This window comes from Ursus americanus, chromosome 21, assembly GCF_024610735.1.
Source record: "Ursus americanus isolate L20-20 chromosome 21, mUrsAme1.1.p, whole genome shotgun sequence".
Taxonomy (NCBI): domain Eukaryota; kingdom Metazoa; phylum Chordata; class Mammalia; order Carnivora; family Ursidae; genus Ursus; species Ursus americanus.
This window is the reverse complement of record NC_142147.1, coordinates 40579752-40603169: the sequence shown is the minus strand read 5'-3', so window position 1 is coordinate 40603169 and position 23418 is coordinate 40579752. Positions and strand designations below refer to the sequence as shown.

At 46.6% G+C, this 23418-nt stretch overlaps 1 long non-coding RNA gene across 1 annotated transcript; it reads right to left on the bottom strand.

Annotated features, from left to right (window-relative positions):
• Positions 1 to 7846: 7846 nt before the first annotated feature.
• Positions 7847 to 23218, bottom strand: LOC148108248 (uncharacterized). Its single transcript, XR_015728098.1, has 5 exons — positions 21583 to 23218; positions 19573 to 19641; positions 17727 to 17810; positions 9147 to 9217; positions 7847 to 8119 (listed from the first exon to the last, which is right to left on the bottom strand). It is a non-coding gene; the product is annotated as an uncharacterized LOC148108248 (long non-coding RNA).
• Positions 23219 to 23418: the final 200 nt, after the last annotated feature.

The following is a 23418-nucleotide window of genomic DNA, read 5'->3' as shown; positions in this document are numbered from 1 at the left end:
ATCACAGTTGAAGGATTATAGTTGGAAGGACACCAAACTATTAATCAATAGGAAATGGGATTAGACATTTTCAGACATACAATGTCTCAAAAATTACCTCCCAAGCACTCTTTCTCAAGAAGCTTCTAGAAGACATTCCTACCAAAAAACAAGGGAGTATGCCAGGAGGAAATAATGGGGGAATCAACCTAGCAAGATGGTGCAGGGAAGTGCCAGGGAGAGAATTCTGCAGCCTGTGAACGAGCAGCCAGTCCAGATTGGAGCAGAAGAACAGAGATGTTGGAGGTTAAATGATTCAAAAAGGGGGAAAAAAAGACAAATGTTGAGTTGTAAAGAAAAACAAAAAGCTTGCGTGGGGACAAAATGTCAGTCACAGCACACTACATAGCTCCGCTCTAACATTTTCCTGATCATAATCATAGAATCACTAAATGTTGATTTCATAAAAATCATGAAATAACAACTTTGGGAAGTTGGATGGATGGGGAGGATATTGGTGTGTGGGAAAGGCTGTGCGTAATATGTAAACGTGTGTACGAGCTAATTTATCATCATCCAGTAAAAAGTCAAGGGGTAATATACACAGCTAAAAAACCAAGACTGTGTAGTAACTTCCTATTTGTGAACATGAAGATTAAAACAGAAGTGTCCGGGGCGCCTGGGTGGCGCAGTCGTTAAGCGTCTGCCTTCAGCTCAGGGCGTGATCCTGGCGTTACGGGATCGAGCCCCACATCAGGCTCCTCTGCTATGAGCCTGCTTCTTCCTCTCCCACTCCCCCTGCTTGTGTTCCCTCTCTCGCTGGCTGTCTCTATCTCTGTCAAATAAATAAATAAAATCTTTAAAAAATAAAAAAAAATAAAAAATAAAATAAAACAGAAGTGTCCACTAAAAGAGAGTGGTTGAGTCTGGAGAGTACAATCAAGGATGAGAAGGACTGAGGTGGAGAAGACATCTGCATGCTGAATTATCTTACCTTTCCTACTATGTGTGTGTATAATTTTGAACACACAAAAATTCAAAAGGTCTGCATTTGTTTGGCCCAATAATTTTAATTCTAAGAATCCACGTGATGGAACTAACTAATAATGTACATAAATATGTTTATGCATTTTTATTTTATTTTTATTTTGTTTTAAGAATGAGGAACTTTTTTTTTTAAAGATTTTATTTATTTATTTGACAGAGAGAGAGACAGCCAGCGAGAGAGGGAACACAAGCGGGGGGAGTGGGAGAGGAAGAAGCAGGCTCCCAGCGGAGCAGGGAACCCGATGCGGGGCTAGATCCCTGGGCCAAAGGCAGACACTTAACGACTGCGCCACCCAGGCACCCCTGTTTATGCATTTTTAAACTTCTCCAGTCCTAATACTCTGTCTTTTCATCCATGTACTCGCGGCAGCTCCCTCCCTGTGGTCTGTGAAGGGAGGAACAAAGCTTTTCTTTCCTTTCACTGGGATGCCTTTCCCAAAGCGCCCTTCCCAAGGCTCCTCCCAGCCTTCCCTTGGCCTGCCTATTGCCAGTCCCAAGTATCCCTGCAGCCGGCGTCCTCGCCTGCCATTACTCGCCCCTCATGGGGCCCTAAGGATGGGCCAAGAGTAAACAGAAGGCCTCCTGCACCGTGGATGCCGGATGCTGGTTCTCAGCGCCAGGGGCAGAGTGGGGCTGAGCAGGAGCCATGCCCGGGGCCACAGCCCCACCCTGGGCAGGCACTACAGGCCCTTGGAGAGGCAGGTCTCAAGGAAGAAAGTGGGGGCTGGTGGGAGGAAAGCAATGGGGGAAGGCCAAGTGTAGCGGGTGGGGGTTGAGGGACCTGGGGTGGAGCCTTGGAGCAGAAACATGGGATGAAGGCAGAGCCCATCGTTCCATGTCCCTCCTCAAACATCTGGGCGGGGGTGCAGGGGAGTTGTTTGGGGACCCAGGAAGGAGAGGGATTTCTAACCAAGAGGGGGAAGGCACTTGACAGAAGAAAGCGCTGGAAAGCCCTCCTGAAGGAGTCAGCATCTGGAGGTTCTCGGAACTCTTCAAAGAACGTACCAGCCTCGAGCGCCTGGGGGCTCAGTCGGTTGAGCATCATCAGACTCTTGGTTTTAGCTCAGGTCATGATCTCAGGGTCATGAGATCGAGCCCCACATGGGGCTCTGTGCTCAGCGAGGAGGCTGCTTGAGACTCTCCCTCTCCCTCCCCCTCTGCTCATGCTCGCCCTGTCTCTCTCTTTCTCTCTCTTAAATAAATAAATACAATCTTTTAAAAAAAGAACTTTACAGCATTTCATGTGAGCAGGAAATACATCCAGGCTTTGACTTCCTTCTTCTGCACCATAGAGAGGAACAGGAAAAGGGAGTAGGATGCAGAGTGTTGCCATTATTTGAGAAGATGAGCCCAGCTCTCTTCTGCGGTGCTGACAGTGTGTCGACACATGGCATCTTCCACGGCTCTGGGTCAGAGCCTGGCCCTGGGCCCACCACAGCACTAGCAGCCCAGGGCTGGATTGCTTTGCTCTCTCTGCTTCTCACCCCCATTTAACTTGGCAAATCCCCCCACTTGATTCGTGATTCATTCATTCCACAAATATTTTGTTAAAGTGCTGGAGCTATAACAGGAAATCAGTTCCTTGCATTCAAGAAATCTAAAATGAAATCGTTCTCATTATTGCTAGCGTATATTGAGAAGTTGCCGCATCCCTGGTGACCCTACTGAACATGAGAAATCATAGAAGTCAGTGGACATTTAATAGGAGATTAACTGAGAATTCTAGAATGAAAAAAAAAAACCTTCAATTTGGGGAAGGAGAATGGAGAAGGAAAGGCGATGCTGCAGTGCCCAGAAATGCTCCGGAACAGTCAGGAAAGAACAGTCAGAAGTCGGATGTTGCCACATCCTGGAAATAGCACTTCGCAAATGAGGACATTTCATAAAGTGATTTCTTGTCCTAATTCTGCCTGACTCATCCTGTGAACTTCAGCTTATCCATTCACCTCTCTTTCACTCCCTTTCCCACATCTGTATCCTTAACCTAGTCTCAGCTCACCTGGGGGTGGGGGTCTAGGTACAGTGAAAATGAAGTTTTGTACCTAAAAGTGCATCGGGACTGCAAAGCGCCTTATAAATGGGGAAGGAGAAAGGTTTTTGAAAGTTCCCGTTAAGGGCGCCTGGGTGGCTCAGTCGGTTGGGCAACCCATCCTTGATTTCAGCTCAGGTCATGATCTCAGGGTCCTGAGACAGAGCCCCACCTCCAGCTCTGTGCTGGGCGTGGAGCCTGCTCAAGATTCTCTCTCTCCCTCCCTTCCTCTGCCCCTCCCCCCAAAGAAAAAGATATATATATAAAAAAAAAAGTCTCTCCTAACACTGCCGAGCTCCTCTGTCCTCCAGGTACCTTCTTTGTTGAACTCCCCCCTCACCGGTTCCACCATCAGCGCGGGGGGGGGGGGGGGGCGGTTCCACCACCAGCAGGGGCTGCCCAGGTCACTAGCCTTGTGGATGGTGTTTCCTTGAGTAGACTCTGCAGGGGACAGTCAACACATTTCCTGCTTTCAAGGTGGCGACCAGAGGCGGCATCATGATCAGGGAGCAGCGACCAAGAAGTACTATCACCGGGGCGCCTGGGTGGCACAGCGGTTAAGCGTCTGCCTTCAGCTCAGGGCGTGATCCTGGCGTTATGGGATCGAGCCCCACATCAGGCTCCTCTGCTATGAGCCTGCTTCTTCCTCTCCCACTCCCCCTGCTTGTGTTCCCTCTCTCGCTGGCTGTCTCTATCTCTGTCGAATAAATAAATAAAATCTTAAAAAAAAAAAAAAAGTACTATCACCAACCGCGAGGCAGGGGACCTGGAGTTTCTGTCGGAGGAGTTGCTGTTTGAATCGGGTCTTAGAAACACTGTGAGTACGAGAGAACACTTCCTCCGTGTTTCACACTGGCCGACTTCACTATAACCCCGGGGTCCCAGAGGTCTGGTCTTGCACCCCAGGGGAGCCCTGAGGATGGGGCTTCGCGACCTTCACCTGTGGCTACAGGTAGGCGGCATGCCCCACTCCCCGCACAGCTCTGTTCACGCGCAAGGTTCTCTACAGTCGGGAATGAGCCAGACTTGCAGAGACTCATCCTTGGATGCACGTGAAAATCCTCAGGGGGAGCCTTTAACGCGCTGGCCTCAGGCTCGTTAAAATCAGACTCTCTGGGAGGAAGGGAGCCCTTGCCTCAGGAGGTTTTACCCCCTCCCCACCCCGCAGCCAAGAGTGAGCACCAACGAAAGGGAGCGCCCATCAAACTTTCGTGTGCACAGGAATTGCCTGGGGGGCTTGACAAAACGCACATCTTGATTCACCAGGTCTGGTCTGGGGCCTGAGATTCCACTTTCCTAACAAGCTCCCAAGATGCCGCTGGTATCTGGACCACCGTGGCGGAGGGGAGCGGGAGCTCGGGCGGCGAGGCTCGTGGTTCTTGCGCCCTCTGGTGGTCAAAACTTCCCTAGCAGCGCCCGGCGGAGAAGAACCGATGTTGCAAGCCGCCTCCACTAGATTCAATTTCAAGAGTATTTCTAGATTCTTCCCCAGAGCCTGGCCACTGACGTTTTCATTTCAGCGTTGCAATAGCCTGTGTGCAAACCTGCCTGGACTCCTGACCTACAAAACTGTGAAGTAATAAATGGATGTTGCTCAAGCTGTTAAGTTTGTGGCAATTCGTCATGCAGCAATAGAAAAGCAATACGGGACTTTTACAGGCTTTACCATAGTAGGCCAAGTGAGACTCTCAAGCCCACAGGCTTGGCGCAGCGGCCCTGCACAATGCCTTTGATGGATCTATTCCCAGCCTCCCACTCAACCAGAGAAGAGGGAGAAAGGATCGTATTCCTTTTTTTTTTTTTTAAGAGTTTATTTATTTATTTGGGAGAGAGAGAGGGATGAAGGTAGGGGCAGACGGAGAAGGAGAGAGAAACTCAAGCAGACTCCGCACTCAGCATGGGGCCTGATGGGGGGCTCTACATGGGGAAGGGGCTTCATCCCAAGACCCTAAGATCAGACCTGAGCCAAAACCAAGAGTCCTACGCTCAACTGACTGCACCACCCCAGCGCCCCAATTGTATTTCTTATTTATCAGCATTACACCTGCTATTTCTCACGACTGCACACCTCTGTTCACCTTATGAGCTCTGTTGTCACTGACACTCATGAAAGCTCAGGGATGGAGTGGGGGCTAGTTTGCTCTCTGTGGCAGACTGTATTTTCCAAAGATGAACCCCATCCTACGTGCCCTCCTTACAGTAAGACCTTCTTACGATGCAGATGCTCCTCCATCAAGATGTGGGGCCTACAGCCCCTCCCCCTGAGTCCAGCAGGCCCAAGACTATGGTGGGGATGACACTAGGTATCTTTCGAGGCTAAGTCCTAAAAGACGGTACCCTCTGCCTCAGTTTCTCTCAGGATGCTCATCCCTGGAGCCCAGGCGCCATGCTGTGAGGAAGCTCTAGCGTCCACATAGAAGGGTCGCCTATAGGTGTCCTGGCCACAGCGCCCCCTGCTGGGAGGCAGCATCAATTGCAGACGTGTGAGTGAGAACCTGGAGAAGATTCCAGCTCCCTGTCTTCAGGCTGCCCCAGCCAATGCTGAGTGTAGCAGACATGAGCCACCCCCACTGACCCTGTCCAAACTGCAGATCTGTAAGCAGTACAAATGTTGTTTTAAGCCACTCAACTGTGGCTTATTGTTATGGGGCCATAGGTAACTGGAACACTCTCAGACCTGCATTTGACTGGGTGTGGGGTGGCAGTGAGGAACTCTGGTTTCAATTAATTACAGACAAGTTACCTATTTTTCATTATTTACTATTTTTACCAGGCCTTCTCATCAGGAATTAAGTTCAATGCTTAGAAACTATCAGGAAATCAGCCCTCATGTATTTTAGAATGATTGGCATTTTTATAACTTTTCTTCTTTGCCACTTAATTCATTGAAAAATTTGTCTCCTTAAATAGTTCTCAAGAATAGGTATTTTCCTGCAGATTCTCCCTCACCTACGGGAGGCCAACTTCTAAGAGGGCCTACAATGCCTCCCTGCCCCTGACCTGTCGTTGGCGTAATCTTCCTTGAGGAAGGTGGACCTGACCTTGTGACTGGCTTCTAATGAATAGAACATGGCACAGGTGATATGAGGTCACTCCCATGATTAGATGACAGATATCGCGACTTCTGTCTTGCTGGCAGACTCAAGGGCCTTCCTGGATTAAACACTTTGATGACACAGCTGCCACGTTGGAGAGAAGAACCCGAAGGCAGCCTCCGGCCCACAGCCAGTGAGGAACTGGAGCTCTCAGTTCAACAGCCCATGAGAAAGGAATGAACTAGAAAGTGCCTCCTTCCTGGTTGAGGCAGGAGAGGAGACATCAGCCCTGGCTGGCATCCCCATTGCAGCCGCAGGAGAGACCCAGAGCAGGGCACCCAGCTGGCTGTGCCAGGACTTCTGACCCACAGAAACTGGGGGATAATACATGTGTGTTGCTCTAAGCCACCAAGCCTTGGGGTCATTTGTTACGCAGCAGGAGATCACTAACACACACTCCGGCTGCCTGCGTGTCCTCTCTTTAGCAGAACGTCCGTCACGCTCAGTCGAAACATGTGTCCACACTGACCACACATACCAGAGTCCTTGCCCAAGCACGTGGGCCTGTGTCTAAGTGAAGGGAGAATTCAGGTCCACACCGGCCACGCGGCTTCTTGCCTGTGCGTCTCTGTCTGTGTTTGGCGAGCCTGTCTCGGAACACTGACTCTCTTCATCACCCCTATAAATCTTCTCCCCTGGAGCCTGGGTTGGATTCAGGTAAAGCCTCAGACACATGCCCCATCCCTGAATATTGCAAACTCATGCTCTCCCCCGCTGGGCCAGGCTGAGCTCAGACCCTGCAAAACACGTGGCTTCCTCAGGATGTACGGGCTTTTCCTGTGGCAGGAAGAATCATTTCCTCCGAGCCAAGGGCTTTCTTTCATGTGAGCCCCGGCCTCCCCTTCTCTGGCAGGGCTGGACCGGGATCCTCAGGTCAGAAGCTACTTAACGCTCCTCAGCGTTGGCATCTAAGAAGTCTTGCCCAGTACAGTGATGGACTGGGGCATCCAGAAGACAGCAGGAGCAGAAGTGGATTTCTGGGCTGAGTTTTATCGGAAGATGGACATTTTAAGGTGGATGCATGGAAGGTGGGGCCCCTTGGGCATCTCTGCTTCCCCTCTCTGCACCCACATCCACCTACTTATATATCGTGTGGGAACAGAAGTTGTTTTCCCCACAAAGATCACCTTCAAACCCCTTTCCTTTTGTCGTCACACATTATGTTTTCAATTTGCGTTCTGTAAACCAGAACCAAACACCATACACCCGGAAAAACAGACCTCTTTTGGTTCCCTAACGCTAGATTTTTCCCCAGGACTTTTGGGGTCACATCTTCCATGGTTTTCAGGGCCAGACAAAGAAGAAGATGTTTTCTAGATTCTGGAGCCGGGCATACTTTAGTTACCACCCCACGTTATGAAAAAGGGTTCAGCAAGGCTAGTTAGGTAAACACCCTTGAGATGGCAGACGGTGCGATCAGAGCCGAGTGGCCTTCCCGGCCTGGGCAGAGATTACAGACGGTCTCCTTCTTGGAGAAACGTCCATGCACCTTGCTCTATGGGGACATGCTCTGAATGAGTTTCCTGTGAGAAAGAAGAGAAATGGGAGGCACACCCTGGTGCAAGTTCCTTCTTTTGATGGTGGCCCTGACTTCGTGACTTGCTTCTAACCAATCGAATATGGCACATGCAAAGGGACGTCACTTCCATGATTAGGTTACAAAAGACTGTGACTTCTGTCTTACTAGCAGGCTCCTTCAATTCCCGGCTTGTACGCTTTGATGATGCGTTGGGGTGTGCAGTGTGGAGACCCCTGAGATGCGGCAAAGCAGCACAGGCAACAGAAAATAATGGTTTCGGGGGAGGATATATTGGCAGGGCTATGTGTTAATTTGTGTGTCCATTCCACAAATATTCACTGAGTATCTACTAGGAGTCCGGCGCCATCTTAGAAAGTGGTGCTCCAGAGGAGGACAGGGTCTAGAGAGCCACCCTCTCAAATCCGGGTCCATTCCCAGTGATGCAGAGGCCTAAACATAAGGCATGGGAGTCCATGAAATACATAAGTTAGCATGAAAAAGTATTTTTAAAGATTAATCTCAGCTTTGGGGTGGTCTTTCTATGTATGATGTCAGAAACATAAAGCCATAAATAAAACATAAATAAAATGATAAAAATAATTGCTCTTCATATAACAAAGGGTTAATTTTCTACATATATAAAGAACCTCTAAAAATCAATAAGAAAAAACAACAATCTAGTTTAAAAATGGGTGAAGACTATGATGAGATAGTTCAAAGAAAAGGTAAATCTAAGGTCTTTAGACATAAAAAACCCCTCAAGCTCGTTCATCTTGATAGAAACATCAACAGCCTTCTACGTACATGCTCTGTTTTCTACAACAACCTGTGGTTCAGAGAAGCCGGGACGCCACAACCTCACCAACCGCACACCCAATGCCAGATTACATTTTCGTTTTGGCTCCTCCCACTATCACTTTAAGCCTCATGATCTCTTTATTTACTGTATCGTCCATTTATTTATTCATTCGGAAGCTTTCTCTTGTGGCCATCGTGTGTCTTGGCACCGAGCAAGATTGGGGTCGCGTCAATGGGTAAGTTGGTTCCTTGTGCCAAGTGAACTAATATAACGAAATATTTCTTCCTGTAGATGTTATTCATTGAGCACCCATCATCAGTCAAACCTCTTATATCTAAGTACAGGTTTTCACAAATGCTATAAATTACCTTCCACTTTCCGTCACCCCTATGTTGGAGCTAGCAACCTGAAGGATGGAGAAGTTGGGGGACCTGGCCATTTCACAGTTTTTATGGAATGAGGTCAGACGTAGGAGACTCAAAACCCCTTATTCAGTTTTTGCGAATACTGGATTAAACCTAGGCCTTGACTCACTCTGGACGATCCATGGACCCCAGGGCTGGACCCAGGCCTGGACAGAAGCCATCCCACACAGGGAACCCAAACCAGGGCAGCCAGGGAGAATTATTTCCTAGTGTTTTCCTTTTACCCATTTTCCACCCAGCCTGCTGTCCATACCTGCGCCTCTGGTATGCACAACTTCCTCGGGGTCTGCTCTGGGTTGATTCCCTTCAAGCATTCTGCTGATCCTGTCAATAGATTCAAGCAGTATTTTTTATTCGGTGGATCCTTCAGCATCAACTTTTTAATTTGAGAATCACATAAGAAATGGTAGCAACAAATGGCATTTCTCTAGTGCTTTAGAATTTACAAAGTGGAGGATCCTCACATGGAGGATCCTAATGAACCCACATCTGAGACACGAGGAGCCTAAAGCCTAGAGGGACAAGTTGTGGCCTGAGGGAAAGTTGAATCCAGAATTAGAACCCAAATCTTTAGACTTTGCTGTAACAAAAGCCACATGTCTGCATGGAAGAAGATCTGTAAGAGAGAGAAGATTTGGGAATGATGTCAGGGGATCGGCAGGGTATGTGACAAGACGGGGTCAGGAGTTCTATAGAAAAGGGGGAACCTTATAAGTTAGTAGACATTTTGCGGGAAAATGAATGAAAAAAATAAGTACGGAGGGAGGAAATATCAAGCCACATCTGTAAAATGACAGGAGGGAGTGATGAGATTGTAAAAGAGAGAATGAGGACACGGTCCTCAGAGACTCATCCACACTGATCTTCGACGAAGGGGGGCCAGGAGCTCTCTAGTGCCGTGTCCAGAGCATAATATTTGGAAGAGGGTATGCTAGACCTTGGACCAATTCTGCCTTATTAACCACGTGCCATCAGGCCACTCTCTTAATCTATCACTTAGTCTCTTCGACTGTGAAATGGACGTAATTCCGAAGGTCAGCGCCGGAGATCAAGTTCTAGAACGTCCATTAAAATACTTTGTGAGCAATCGAACATGGGTAAGTGTCAGGATTCTAATCGTAATTTCCCTGAAAATCCTCCTGATTCATTTCCAGCTCATTCACGTAAAATCCGCTGCGTGGATCTTGCGATGGTTTATATCCTGCGGCTTCTACTGCACTAGATCGACCTTACTCAGAAGCCCTCGCCCTGCATGCCTGTGGGTTAGAGATGGCCAGGAAGGAGCTTTGCATGAGATTTGGTTGGCGGAAGTGAAGCAGTTGTAAAGGTCCTGTTTTTTTTTAAATTAATTTATTTGAGAGAGAGAGAGCACATGTGAGTTGTGGGGGGGCAGAGGGAGAGAGAGAGAATCCTCAAGCAGACTCCCCGCTGAGTGCGGAGCCTGAAGTGAGGCTCGATCCCAGGACCCTGAGATCATGACCTGAGCCGAAATCAACAGCCTGACCCTTAACCGACTGAGCCCCCCGGCGCCCCCAAGGTCCAGTTCTGATAAGCAATCCCTATCCCAGCATCCTCGGAGAGGTTCTGCTTCCCTGGCTGAATTCAGACGGATAGACAGCAGCGGTACGGTGAGTGGTTCCAGGGAACAGAAACTGAAGGATGGGAATCTGGACCGGGTTCTCTGATGCGACCAGATTTAACTGCATTCACGCCCCTGTTTCTGATGGTAAAGGAGACGTTGGTTGTCTGTGGCAGGCAGTGGCACACTAGTGACTAAAGTTGTTGCCTGTGTAGAGTAATGCCTGAGGTGAAGCGTTGATTGCCAAGGCCTCCATTTCAAAAGACATCCGCTCCAGATAAACATATTGCCAGCCGTATGACACAGCTACTAGTAAAATAACCACATAAGGAACTAGGCACCCCCACACGCATGAAGTTCTCCTTTCAGCAAACACTGGGTGACTATGAAAACTTACATTCCCTGGGGCGCCTGGGTGGCTCAGTCCATTGAGCGTCCGACTCTTGGTTTTGGCTCAAGTCATGATCTCAGGGTCATGAGATCGAGCCTGGTGTTGGGCTCCCTGCTCAGCGCAGTCCGCTTGAAGACTCTCTCCCTCTGCTTCTCCCCCCATGTGCGCTCGCTCTCTCTTCCTCTAAAATAAATAAATAAATCTTAAAAAAATAAATGACACTCCTTGAGTGACCCTGCCTCCAGTCTCCCGTGCCCTGATTCCCACTCTCATGCTTCAAATTAACCAATACAGAGTGACTTCATGAAACCCCAGAGACTCCATCCTCAAACCCTAATAAAGACAGAGCCCCAGGTCTGCATCCTCTCTCTGTCTCTGACCTTGCTCTGTGGCCCCGGCATGTGAGACTTGTGAGTCATTAGTCTTGTTTTTCAAAATTCCCCGATGGTTTTCCCCGAAGTGCATCCTGCCATCCAAGTAAGAACAACAAGATCCAGTCCAGCCACAACATCGGCCCTGCTGGGGGAAATGTCTGGGGCTCCCCACAAGTAAATGGGCCTGGCGAGGGCTTCAGGCATTCCTAGCTGAGAACATTACCTGCGACAGGCTGGGACCAACACGACACCCGTAATCAAGGTACCTGCCCTAAAGTGTCTCTGAGGTAAGGTTCTGGACGACCAACCAGAGAGTTGCTCCCGTAGGTCGTTTTGGTGAAAACTTAGAAAGGAGTGTAATGAGGTTGGTTGGTTGCTTCAAAGTACAGAAAGAAAATGAGCTCAGGGCTTCAAATTCTCAGCTCAAAGTCAAGGTAAGGGATGCAAAGCTTTTACGACTGTCCTAAAAGAAACCCTCATCTCCCTCCGCCACTGAGTTGAGATTTCTGAAAACTGAACCCAAAGTCTAATCCTGCGGATGGTTGAACTATAATGCAGATCAAATCCCCAAGTTCGCATGGTCTCATGTTAAGGCAAAGGCATCTCAGAGATTTGAAAATCCAGGGGTTATAGGAAAACAGCTGGTCGACTCAGGGACGTGTAGGTGCTGTAGCTGAGTTATAGGAGAGGGAAGAGTAAGATAGAGAATGTTGGTGAACAGCGTGGCAACTCCATTTAATCTTCAAGGGCTGGAACCCCGAGGAGTGGGCCTGGTGAGCAGGGGGTGGCTTGGCCGAGCTTTTGGAGAGGACAGTGAGAAGCCATGTGATGCTGGCACGTAGTTTGGGTTTCAAGTCTCGGGTATCTGTCGTATGTATGGAGCGAGAATTGATAGCACTCTCATTTGAGGCATTTGTTGGTAAGAATTTGTGTATTTTGAAAGGAACAACAGCAGAAACACTCCTAGCATAAAATGGACAACTTGATTAGCGGTAACTTGATGGCTTTATATACATTTTCTTCTTGAAGGTCACAGCAGGCTGTTTGTGGACGAGGCTTGTGGAGAAGCTAACAAGCAGCTGAGCCAGGAGTCAAACCCATGCCTGAGCCCAGACACACAGACGCGAACATCACTGTCCTGCATCTCCTGAGGTGGCCTTAAAACAAATTTACTTACAGACGTACAAAAATACACTAATAAATTAAAAACATAATGACAAACATTAATCTTGGAACTACCATTTGCCAAGACAGGCGGAAAAAGGGAGAGGAAACCGAAAAAGAGAAATAAACCCCAAAGAAATCTTAAAAGTAGCCTGAGAGGTACCATTTCTACACCACAGACAATAAGGCATCAGGCCCAACCACCCTGACAATCAGGTTTCATGAAAAATGCCAGGGAATTATTTTTTGATTACTTGAAAGGGGATTTCTAAATTTCAATGGAAAGAATAATTGAGAAGGAAATAGTAATACTTCAAAAACAATCAATAATGAAGAAGCACTAGAAGACATGAACAGACATTTGTCCCAAGAAGACACGCGGATGGCCAACAGACGCATGAGAAGATGCTCAACCTCACTCATCAGCAGGGAAATGCAAATCAAAACCACAGTGAGATGTCACCTCACACCTGTCAGAACGGCTAAAATAAAAAATGCAAGAAACAACAGGTGTTGGCGAGGATGTGGAGAAAAAGGAACCCTCACGCGCTGCTGGTGGGAATGCAAACCGGTGAAGCCACTCTGCAAAAAAAGTATGGAGGTTTCTCAAAAAGTTAAAAATAGAATTAACCATATGATCCAGGAATCCCACTACGGGGTACTTACCCACAGAATACAAAAATGCTAATTTGAAAGGATACATGCATCCCCTCGTTTATAGCAGCACTATTTACAATAGCCAAGTTATGGAAGCAATCCAAGTGTCCATCAGTAGATGAATGGGTAAAGAAGATGTGCTATATACACACAACAGAATAGTATTCAGCCATAAAAGGAATGAAATCTTGGGGCGCCCGGGTGGCTCAGTCAGTTAAGCGTCTACCTTTAGCTCAGATCATGATCCCAGGGTCCTGGATCGAGCCCCATGTCGGCCTCCCTGCTCAGGAGGAAGTCTGCTTCTCCCTCTCCTTGCGCCCTCCCCTGCTCCTTGCGCCCTCCCCTGCTCATGCGCACTCTCCTGCTCTCTCTCAAACGAATACAAAAAATATTTTTAAAAAACCCAAACAAACCCTTCTTTGTCTCTTGGATCCCGTGATGCCCAACAGTTTTTTTTGTTAAGCTCCACAACCTCTTTTAAGCTATTAGGCGGAGATGTGATTTCTAATTGTAATGTTAATATTTAACATGGCCCAAGAGACTAACTTTTGAAGGTCTAGACTCCTCCCTCCCTCGTTGTGCCCTCTGACAGCTTTGATCTATGATCCAGGTTTTCTTGACCTCTCAGAGCTCCCCAAGCCCCTGACAAGCCCCACATCCAGGACATGCTCGTTCACATTCCTGACTCACTTCAGGCTAAAGGAATGGCAGACGTAGGACACCTCTTAGAGGCAGAGCCCTTAAAGGTGGGTATAGACCTCACTATGTCTCTTCCTAAATGAACTCAATACAGTACCCTAAAAATGAGGTAATTGGGGGTCGCAGATCTATCACTCCTATGTTACTTGACAGAGGGCTTCTCATCTCCACATCGAGCCCCTACAGCACATCTATTCTACCTGTAAAGAAACCTAATGGAAGGGTTACCAATTTGCCCAAGAATTCTGAGCCATAAATAAAATTGCAAAATGCGTATTGTTTTTCCCAAACCCCAACACTATCTTTGCTTCTATGCCCTCTGACACAACTTCTTTCATCACGGTCGATCTATGCTCCACTTTCTTCAGCAGACCCCCTTTATCCAACTCCCAATACCTATTCACCCTCGCCTGCGAAAATCAGCAGTGTACCGGGACCATCGTGCTCCAGGGTTTCTCCAAAGTCCCCACTTGTTTTGCCTGAATGTTAAGTGTAAATCTGGAGATTTCTGGGCTTCTCTTATAATTCAATGCTCAGTCAATACGTGGAGGACCTTCTTTGTTCTACTGGGTTCAGTAACTCGCGGTCAGACACTTAATACTTGTTAGAAGCTCTGGCTTGTGTTAACCTTAAAAATAAAACTGTCAATGATTTTTATCAGCAAAATGGGTTTATTCAGAGTTGCAGAGAATTACAATTCGGGACACGCAAGCTATAGCAAAACCGTAGGCAAGTCCGAAGAACAAAGGAGAGGAATGCTCTTTTATAGAGAAAGGGGGCAGTTGGGAGGGGCTGTTAGCAACAAAAAGTCCATTGGAGTAAACTAGGAGTCCAAAGTGTAGTGGCTTTTCATTGGCTGAGTTGTAACTGTCTCACTGGCTGGTCTGTTGCTGGGCAAGGAGAAAATCTTCCTTCTCCCTCTTGGGGTAGTAAAGGAAGCTTCTTCCTGTTGGAAAATGCAAAGCATGTCTCTTCCTGTTGGCTCTGCAAAGGGCTGTGAGGAGTGGCACAGTGTGAGAGCTCCCCCTTCTGGCCTCCTGACTCCATTTTAAGTGACATTTCCTTTTATTCAGTTCCACAGTTGTAGCTCAAAAGCGATCTGCCATCTATGCAGGTATTAATTCTCCTAGTTCTTAACTAAAGTGCAGGCCCTTGTGAGAATCATAAGTTCTGCTATCTGGGATGAATTCTGTTACCTGGCATGATTTTGTGTCAGGCTGAGACTCATATTCATAGGGTTCTGGAAATCTGTAACGGCATATGCTGCCTGGAATGTTCCTTCTGAGGTGAGGAGATAAGATCCATCAACAAAGAGGGTGAGGTCTGGGTCTGTAAGGGGAACCTCTAAAAGGTCAGGATGAGGAAGGGTTAAGTTTCAGTGGCTGCAATGCAGTCACATGGTTATCTTCCAGTTAGGAAAAGAAGAAGAGCACAAGGTTAAGATTTCCAACAGCAGGGGATGGTAACGTGAGAAGGAGAGAGCAAACAAACCTCAAGAGAGGCAAGCTGAGAGGTAAAACATACATATATGTAGGATTTTCAGGTAGGAGAAGGACCTGGGCATCATGGGATACGTAAAATTCAGGGTATGACCAACACAAGATCCATTGTAACTTGAACCAATTTTGCTGTTGCCACAACTGCTTTAAAACAAGAAAAGTCTTCAGCCGCACAGTCTGGAGTGAGGCTAAAATACTCAATGGGCCTTTAGTTTCCATTAAGCTTCCAAGATAAGGCACCTAAAGCATATCCTCTCCCAAGAGTGACTGGAGAAAAGGGCAAAGGATAGTTTGTTTGTCTCAAAGTGGAAGCAGAGGAAAGGAAGGTTTTTAAGGATTAGAATGCCATCATGGAAAGTGAGTCTCATTGTAGAAGGTCAAGCAGTTTCCTAAATTATACCATATAAGGGGATGCTACATTAGAAAAATTAGGACTCCACTTCCTACAACATCCAATTAATCCTAGAAAGCCCCAGAGTTGTCTTTTTGTTTCAGGCAGAGGGTAGTTAAAGATGGTTTTGATCGTCCGGAGGAAAAGGGTTTTCCCTCAGGGGAGATACCATGTTCTAAATATTGCACCTGGACAGCAAAGTTGTATTTTATCCCGTGAAACCTTACATTCCTTGTAAATGTGAAACTGAATAAAGAAAATCTCCTTTAAAATGGAGTTGGGGGGGCGCCTGGGTGACTCAGTCAATTAAGCGTCCAACTCTTGATCTCACCTCAGGTCTTGATCTCAGGGTCGTGAGTTCAAGCCTCACATTGGGCTCCATACTAGGCATGGAGCCAACTAAAAACAATAATAATAAAATAAAGTCTTTTAAAATATAAAAATTAAAAAATTAAATGGAGCCGGGAAGCCAGAAGGGGGAGCTCTCACACTGTGCCACTCCACACAGCCCTTTGCAGAGCCAACAGCAAGAGACATACTTTGCATTTTCCAACAGGAAGAAGCCTCCTTTACTACCCCAGCAGGGGAAAGAAGATTTTCTCCTTGCCCAGCAACAGCCCAGCGAATGAGAGACTGATACAGCTCAGCCAGTGAAAAGCCGCTACACTTTGGACTCTCAGTTTATTCCAGTGGACTTTTTGTTGCTAACAGCCCCTCCCCACTCCCCCTTTTCCTCTATAAAAGAACGTTCCTTTCCTTTATTTTTCGGACTTGCCTATGGTTTTCCTGTAGCTTGCATGTCTCGAATTACAATTCTCTGCAACTCTGAATAAACCCATTTTGCTGGTAAAACAATCGACGGTTTCATTTTTAAGGTTAACAGTCCATGACTGGTATTTATGACTGCAACTGGAACACCAATTAAATATGGGAAATGTGTGGCTGCTCACTTAGAGGATTTATTATCACCAGAAGAAGTGCATGGAGTTAAAATAGAAACTCGTATGGGCAAGAAGACCCCAAAGCAAAGGGGGAACTTGCTAAAGCTAGCCCCTCACAAACATGCCGATCCAGCAACTCACAAATCCGTCCCAATTCCACAACAATCAGACAGAATATTAAATCTACTCTGCCTTCCATCTGGCCCTCAAATAGAAGAAATGAAAAGCTCTCAGTTCAAAGCGCCTAAGATGGAAAGGTCGATTGGAAACAAGCTGGATGTCTTTTGCATCCAGATAAACTTTGGAGACACCCAGATGGCCGTTTGGGCTCTTCTCAATCCCTCGGCTGAGATGGAGTCTGTGACTTTCACAAAATGGGACAGAGAAACTAGATCAACTATTCCGTTGGTATTCGTGGGAAAATTTTTCTCTTCACCTGGAACAATGGGCATTCTTTTGCCCCAGTTGCTGAAAACATAATCCTGGTAAAGCTGTAATGGTGGGGCAAGGAAGAAAGCCACCTCCAGCAGGACCCTTTGCCTACTGGCAATTACATTTTATTCAATTTCCTATATATTATGGTTATGAATACGTCCTTACCGTTATTCATGTGTTCCCTCATTGAATCAAAGCTTTCCCATGTAGGAGGACCACTGCTGCTGCTGTTGCTAAATTTCTGTTAGAACAAATTTTCTCCGTCTGGGTTGTTCCTTTTGCCCTGTCTTGATGGAGTGGGCAGGTGGGTTATTAAATCTAAAATTGCAAAACTCTCAGAGAAACGGGGCTTCCATGGTCCAAGGTTTTATCTTTGGCTTTGATGACTTTCTGATCTCTACCTTCAAGGCCACGTCAACTCTTCTTCTATGGGCTAATGACTGGAACATCTGTGAGAATTCCACACGTAGACATGGGCTACAGAAGATTCCAATGTGGTCAATTCAGACATTTGCAAATATAATAATGGACTTATTAACTATACCCATTCTTATCAACAGGTTAGCACTATTTTTCCGCCTGTCTTTCCATCTAAACTAGTCCATATACAGAAGTTGGAGATGTGGTTCTCTGGAGACAACACTATCAAAAGATTAACCTTGAACTTGGAAGTGTTCATATATGCAAGTCCCAATTCCCCTACCTGCAAACTACAGCACCGTAGATCTGATCCTCTGTCCTCACACTTTTCTTGACATGTCCTCCGCTCACGTCACACTTGTAAACTCTAAGAGAACCCACAATTTTAAAATTAATAAAAGGCTTTGTTTTTTAAGACTACTTTTAGATTTACAGGAAAAAAATGAACAGATAGTACACAGGGTTCCTATACACCTCCCCCAAATGCACATAACATCTTACATTATGTGATACATTTGTTACAATGAATGAATCAATTGGGGATGCATTTTTTTTAATGATTTTTTATTATATTATGTTAGTCACCATACAGTACATCCCCGGTTTCCGATGTAAGGCTCGATGATTCATTAGTTGCGTATAACACCCAGTGCACCATGCAATACGTGCCCTCCTTACTACCCATCACCGGCCTATCCCATTCCCCCACCCCCCTCCCCTCTGAGGCCCTCAGTTTGTTTCTCATAGTCCATAGTCTCTCATGTTTCATTCCCTCTTCTGATTACCCCCCCCTTTCTTTATGGGGATGCATTATTACTAAGTGAGGCCCATAGTTGATTCAAATTTCCTGAGTTCTTAGCCTAATGTCCTTTCTATGTATCAGACTCCCATCCAGGATGCCATGTTGCATTCAGTTGTCATGTTTTTGTAGGCCCCTCTTGCCCATGACGGTTTCTATGATTTTCCTTGTTTTTGATGACCTTGACAGTTTTGGTCAGGTATACCGTACGATGTGCCTCTATGGGAATTTATTTCATGATTTCCTCATAATTAGAATGGAGTTAGGGGACTTGGGCAAGAAGATCATAGAGATAAAGGGTCATTTCCCCCACATCATATCAATGGTACTGTGCTATAATAAGAAGTATATTTGGTCTTTGTCTCTGGTCCCTGAACAAAACTCCTGAAACCCATGGAATTTCCTGAGTGATGGGAGTGTCTTTGTAGCTCATAAGGAACCGCTTTTGAGTACACCTGAGTTTATGCTAATGAGCTGACTTAGGATGGGGCCCCTAGATAGCCTTAGGATGGGGCTGATCCCCAGAGAGAGCAAGTGATTTGAGGTTGAAACTTTCAGCTCCAGGCATTGATCTCTGTGAAGGGAGTTGGGGGGCATTAAGATTAGATCCTATAAAAACTCTTGAACAACAAACTTTGATGAGCTTCCAATTTGGTGAGCTGATCCACGTGCCTAGAGGGTGGCACACCCCCGTTTCATGGGGACAGAAGCGCCTGCATTTGGCACTCTTCCAGACCTGGCCCTATGTGCCTCTTCATCTGGCTGTTCATCAGTATCCTTTATAATATCCTTTATGATAAACTGGTAAGTGTAGGTAAATGTGTCCCTGAGCCTGTGAGCCGTTCTGACAAATGCTCAAATCCAAGGAGCATTTATAGTCAGTCAGTCAGTCAGGAGCATAGGCAATGTGGACTTGGACTTGGCATCCGAAGTAGGGGACAGTCTTGTGAGACTGAGCCTTTAATCTGCAGGCTATGATGCTAACTCCGGGTAGAGTCAGAATTGAGTCAGATTTCGGGGCGCCTGGGGGGGCGCAGTCATTAAGCGTCTGCCTTCGGCTCGGGCCATGATCCTGGTGCTCTGGGATTGAGCCCCACATCAGGCTCCTCCGCTAGGAGCCTGCTTCTTCCTCTCCTACTCTCCCTGCTTGTGTTCCCTCTCTCACTGGCTGTCTCTCTCTGTCAAATAAATAAATAAAATCTTAAAAAAAAAAAAAAAAGAATTGAGTCAGATTTGTAGGCCATCCAGTCAGTGCCTGCTGAGAATGGGAGAACCGCATGGTGCTCTTGGAGAGTTCGGAAACGGACCCACGCAAATCCACTCAACTTACCTTTGACAGATGACCAAGAACAGTTCAATGGAGACAGGGTAATCTTTTCAACAAAGGGCGCTGGAACAACTGGACATCCACATACAAAAAAAAAAAAAAAAGAATCTAGACACAGACCTTTCAGCTCCACAAAATTTAACTCGAAATTGTTCACAGACTTAAATTTAAAGTGCAAAACTGCAAAACTCTTAGAAGATAACATAGGAGAAAATCTGAATGACCTTGTGTTTGGCTGTGACTTTTTATATACTGTACCAAAGGACGGTCCATAAAAGAAAAAACTGATTAACTGGACTTCATTAAAATTAAAAACGTCTCCTCTGTGAAAGGCACTGTCAATAGAATAAGAACACGAGCTTCAGATTGGAGGAAATTTTTTTGCAAAATGTGTATCTGATAAAGGACTGCAAGCTAAAACAAAGGGCTTCTAACTGCCCAGAGAAAGTAAACAACCCAAATGAAAACTGGGCAAAAGACAGAACCGATAGTTCACCAAAGACACACAGAGGGCAAATGCGCATATGAAAAGGTGCTCAGCACCAGATATCGTTAGGGAAACGCAAATTAACACAACGCCGACTACACACCTATTAGAACTGCTAAAATCCAGACCACTGACAACGCTAAGCACGGCTCAGGATGCAAGCAACAGCAGCTCTCACTCATTGCTGGGGGGGGGGGTGCAGAATGGTCCATTTGCTTTGGAGACAGTTTGGCAATTTCTTGCAAAACTCAACAGACTCTTAACACAACTCAGCAATTGCACTCTATGGTATTTACTTAAAAGAAGCGAAAACTTATGTCCACATAAAAACTTGCATGTGGATGTTTATAGCAGCTTTATTCATAATTGCCAGAAATGGGGAGTAACCCAGATGTCCTTCAGTGGGTGAGTGGATAGGTCAACCATGGTCCACCCAGACAATGGAATATTATGCAGAGCTAAAAAGAAATGAGCTATCAAGGGATGAAAAGACTTAGAGGAAACTTAAAATCAAGCACAAGCCCATAGGTAGTAAGAGCGGAGTTTACTAAAAATTACAAATACTTATTTTAGCATATTAGTGCACAGAGGTATAAATACCTCTACCTTCTTCCTGGACAATAGAGAGAACTTGGAATCTTCATCACTTTGTCCCATTTTGAGTACTATGATTTTTATGGTGTGCATGGTAATCCCATCGCTCCAAGGGCACAGGAGATAATATTCACATTTTATACAGAGAATGAACAGTTACAGGAATCCACAGATATGCTCCTCTCTCAGACCCTCATTCCTATCTCCCCGAAGATTTCACCTGGAATCACTTTTCATTGTTCTTAAGTTATAATCTTTAGAATTGCATTTTATGTGGGTTAATTTTCCATTAAAATTTTCATTTGTTGGGACTTGAAATAATCTTATTTCAGATATCTTTTTTCTTGAGAGACAGTTTTGCTATGTATAGAAATCTAGGTTGCTATTAATTTCTTCAGTTGTTTGAGAAGGTCCTTGCACAGTGTCCCTGAATCACAACTAATAGTGAGAACGAGAGGTGACAAGTCTCCTGGTATTAGGTTAGGTTAGGTTAGGAGCGTAAGTACAAGATTGAGATTGAGGCAGTGACTGGATAGGGTTTTGGGTTGTCACATAAAAGAGAGGCAATGAGTGTTGAATGCACAGGAGGAGTAAAAAAATGAGTATTTGGTTACCAAATTGATGGATTGTCTTGACACTGGTTATATGCTCATCAATCTCTCTCTCTCTTTTTTTTAAGTATTTATTGACTTATTTGAAAGAGAGAGAGAGAAGAGTGAGAGTAAGAGTGAGAGTGGGGAGAAGGGCAGGGGGAAAGGGAGAATCTCTAGCAGACACCCTGCTGAGCACGGACCCTGACACAGGGCTTGATCTCACGGCCCCTGAGACCATGACCTGAGCCGAAATCAAGAGTGAGACGCTTAACTGACCGAGCCACCCAGGCGGCCCTCACCAATCTCTTTTTCTCTTTCTGTACACCCCGCTTCCCTTACCTTTAATTTGGACCACATAAGTGAGTTTGGGGCAATGAAAAATGGACAGAAGCGACTGTGAAATTGCGTCTTCATTATGTCATTTTGTGCCTTGTTCTGGTATGGCTTCCTTGGACCTCGGTTTCTGCCTCTCCAGGAATTAGTGCTCCCTGGTGGGCTGCAGGTTCAGGCAGCCGGCTGACTGAGTCTTGTCGAAGACAAGGCCTGGTAACCTCCAGCCGAGGGACATGAAGCTGGGATGTCTCGTGATCAGATATTTGTACCTGGATCTGGCTGCTCGGAATGCCACAGGTAGTCAGGAGAGGGGGGAGTGCTCGTTCCTGTGACAAAGATATTCTCCTTGATCAACCTCTACTTCTGAATTCTCTTCTCAACGAGGCCCTGACTTCCAGAATTCCATGTTCCTCTCTGCATTGCAGCAAGAATCCCAAAGTCAGTTTGACCAGAACAACCCTCCATATCTGATCACTGGTGACTTCTGATCAGGTCCCTCATTCCCCTACACCCCCCAGGTGACAGCTCACCATCCTAACCTGCCTTCAGCAAGAATCCTGTTCAGGGAGTTCAGCCAGAACCCATGCCCTAGCCCCCACCTGTTCCTTGGCTATAAATTCCCACTATTCCTTGTTCTACCTGGAGTTGATCTCGATCTCTCTCTCTCACTACAAGCGCCTGTTGCCGTGGTCCCTATACCTAGCATGAGAGGGCCTGGGAACGAGTCTGCCTTATCATTCCTCAGCAAGTGTCTTGAATAATTTATTCTTTAACGCCTGAGAATTCAACATGAATAATGACATAGCACATTATAGAATGGACTTGAAACCATGTCGTTTCCATTACGTCCCCTCATGCTTGAGGACATTTAACCCTGAGGTTCTGAAATGTTGAATCATGCGGCCTGTAAGAATCCGTCCCTGGCACAATAGGCCTACCTGTTGTTTACGAAACACTCCTGCATGATGTATTTTTTCTATGATGTATTTTAAATAATAAAATAAATTAGCCAAATGGTAAAAACTGTGCTTTCATGTAAACATGATCACCATCACCTATGCTGTTACTTGCTGAATGAGCGAGTCATTATTTTGACAAACATCCCGAGTTACCCTGTAGAGAGGTGTCTCGGATTTGCCCTCCCACAGCGGGACTTGTGAAGACGGTGGTGGTGCTGCTGCTGCAGGCTCTGAAGTATCCAGCAGCAAATACGTGTGCGCCCTGTTACCTACCAAGAGTCCCTATTCTCAAACTGGAATCTCCTGGAGACCTTGTTCACACACAGAAGGCTCGGCCCCACCCGCAAGATTTCTGAGTCCGTAGGTTTGGGTTGTTGTCCAACACCTTGCATTTTTAACAAATTTCCAGATGATAGCTAATGCTGGTTTGAGACGCACTGAATCTGAGCTACGTTCAGTGTTAGCACGCAGACCCCGCAGATCAGGTGTTTATCTTCATTCGCCATTGTGAACCCGGGCCCTCCTGAAGGTCTGAGAGGTGCAGGACTCGTCTCCACCCACGCAGGCAAAAACAGGTCTCCCGTGATAGACCCCTAACGGCCACTGGGACTTGGCTCCAGGCAGACAGAGAATTCTGGGGACGGCCCCGCTAAAAGGAAAAGCTCCCGCGCCCATGACACCTAGAACCAGCGGTAACCAGCGAGAAGCGGGAAACCCGCGCGCGCACTGCCCCTGTGCACTGACTCCTCCCCCAGCACCGCCCCCTCGCACCGCCTCCCCCGCCCCCTGCGCGACTTCCCAAGCACCGCCCCTCGCACCACCCCCAGCACCGCCCCCCAGCGCCGTCCCCACAGGACCGCGCACCCCGCACCACCTCCCAGCA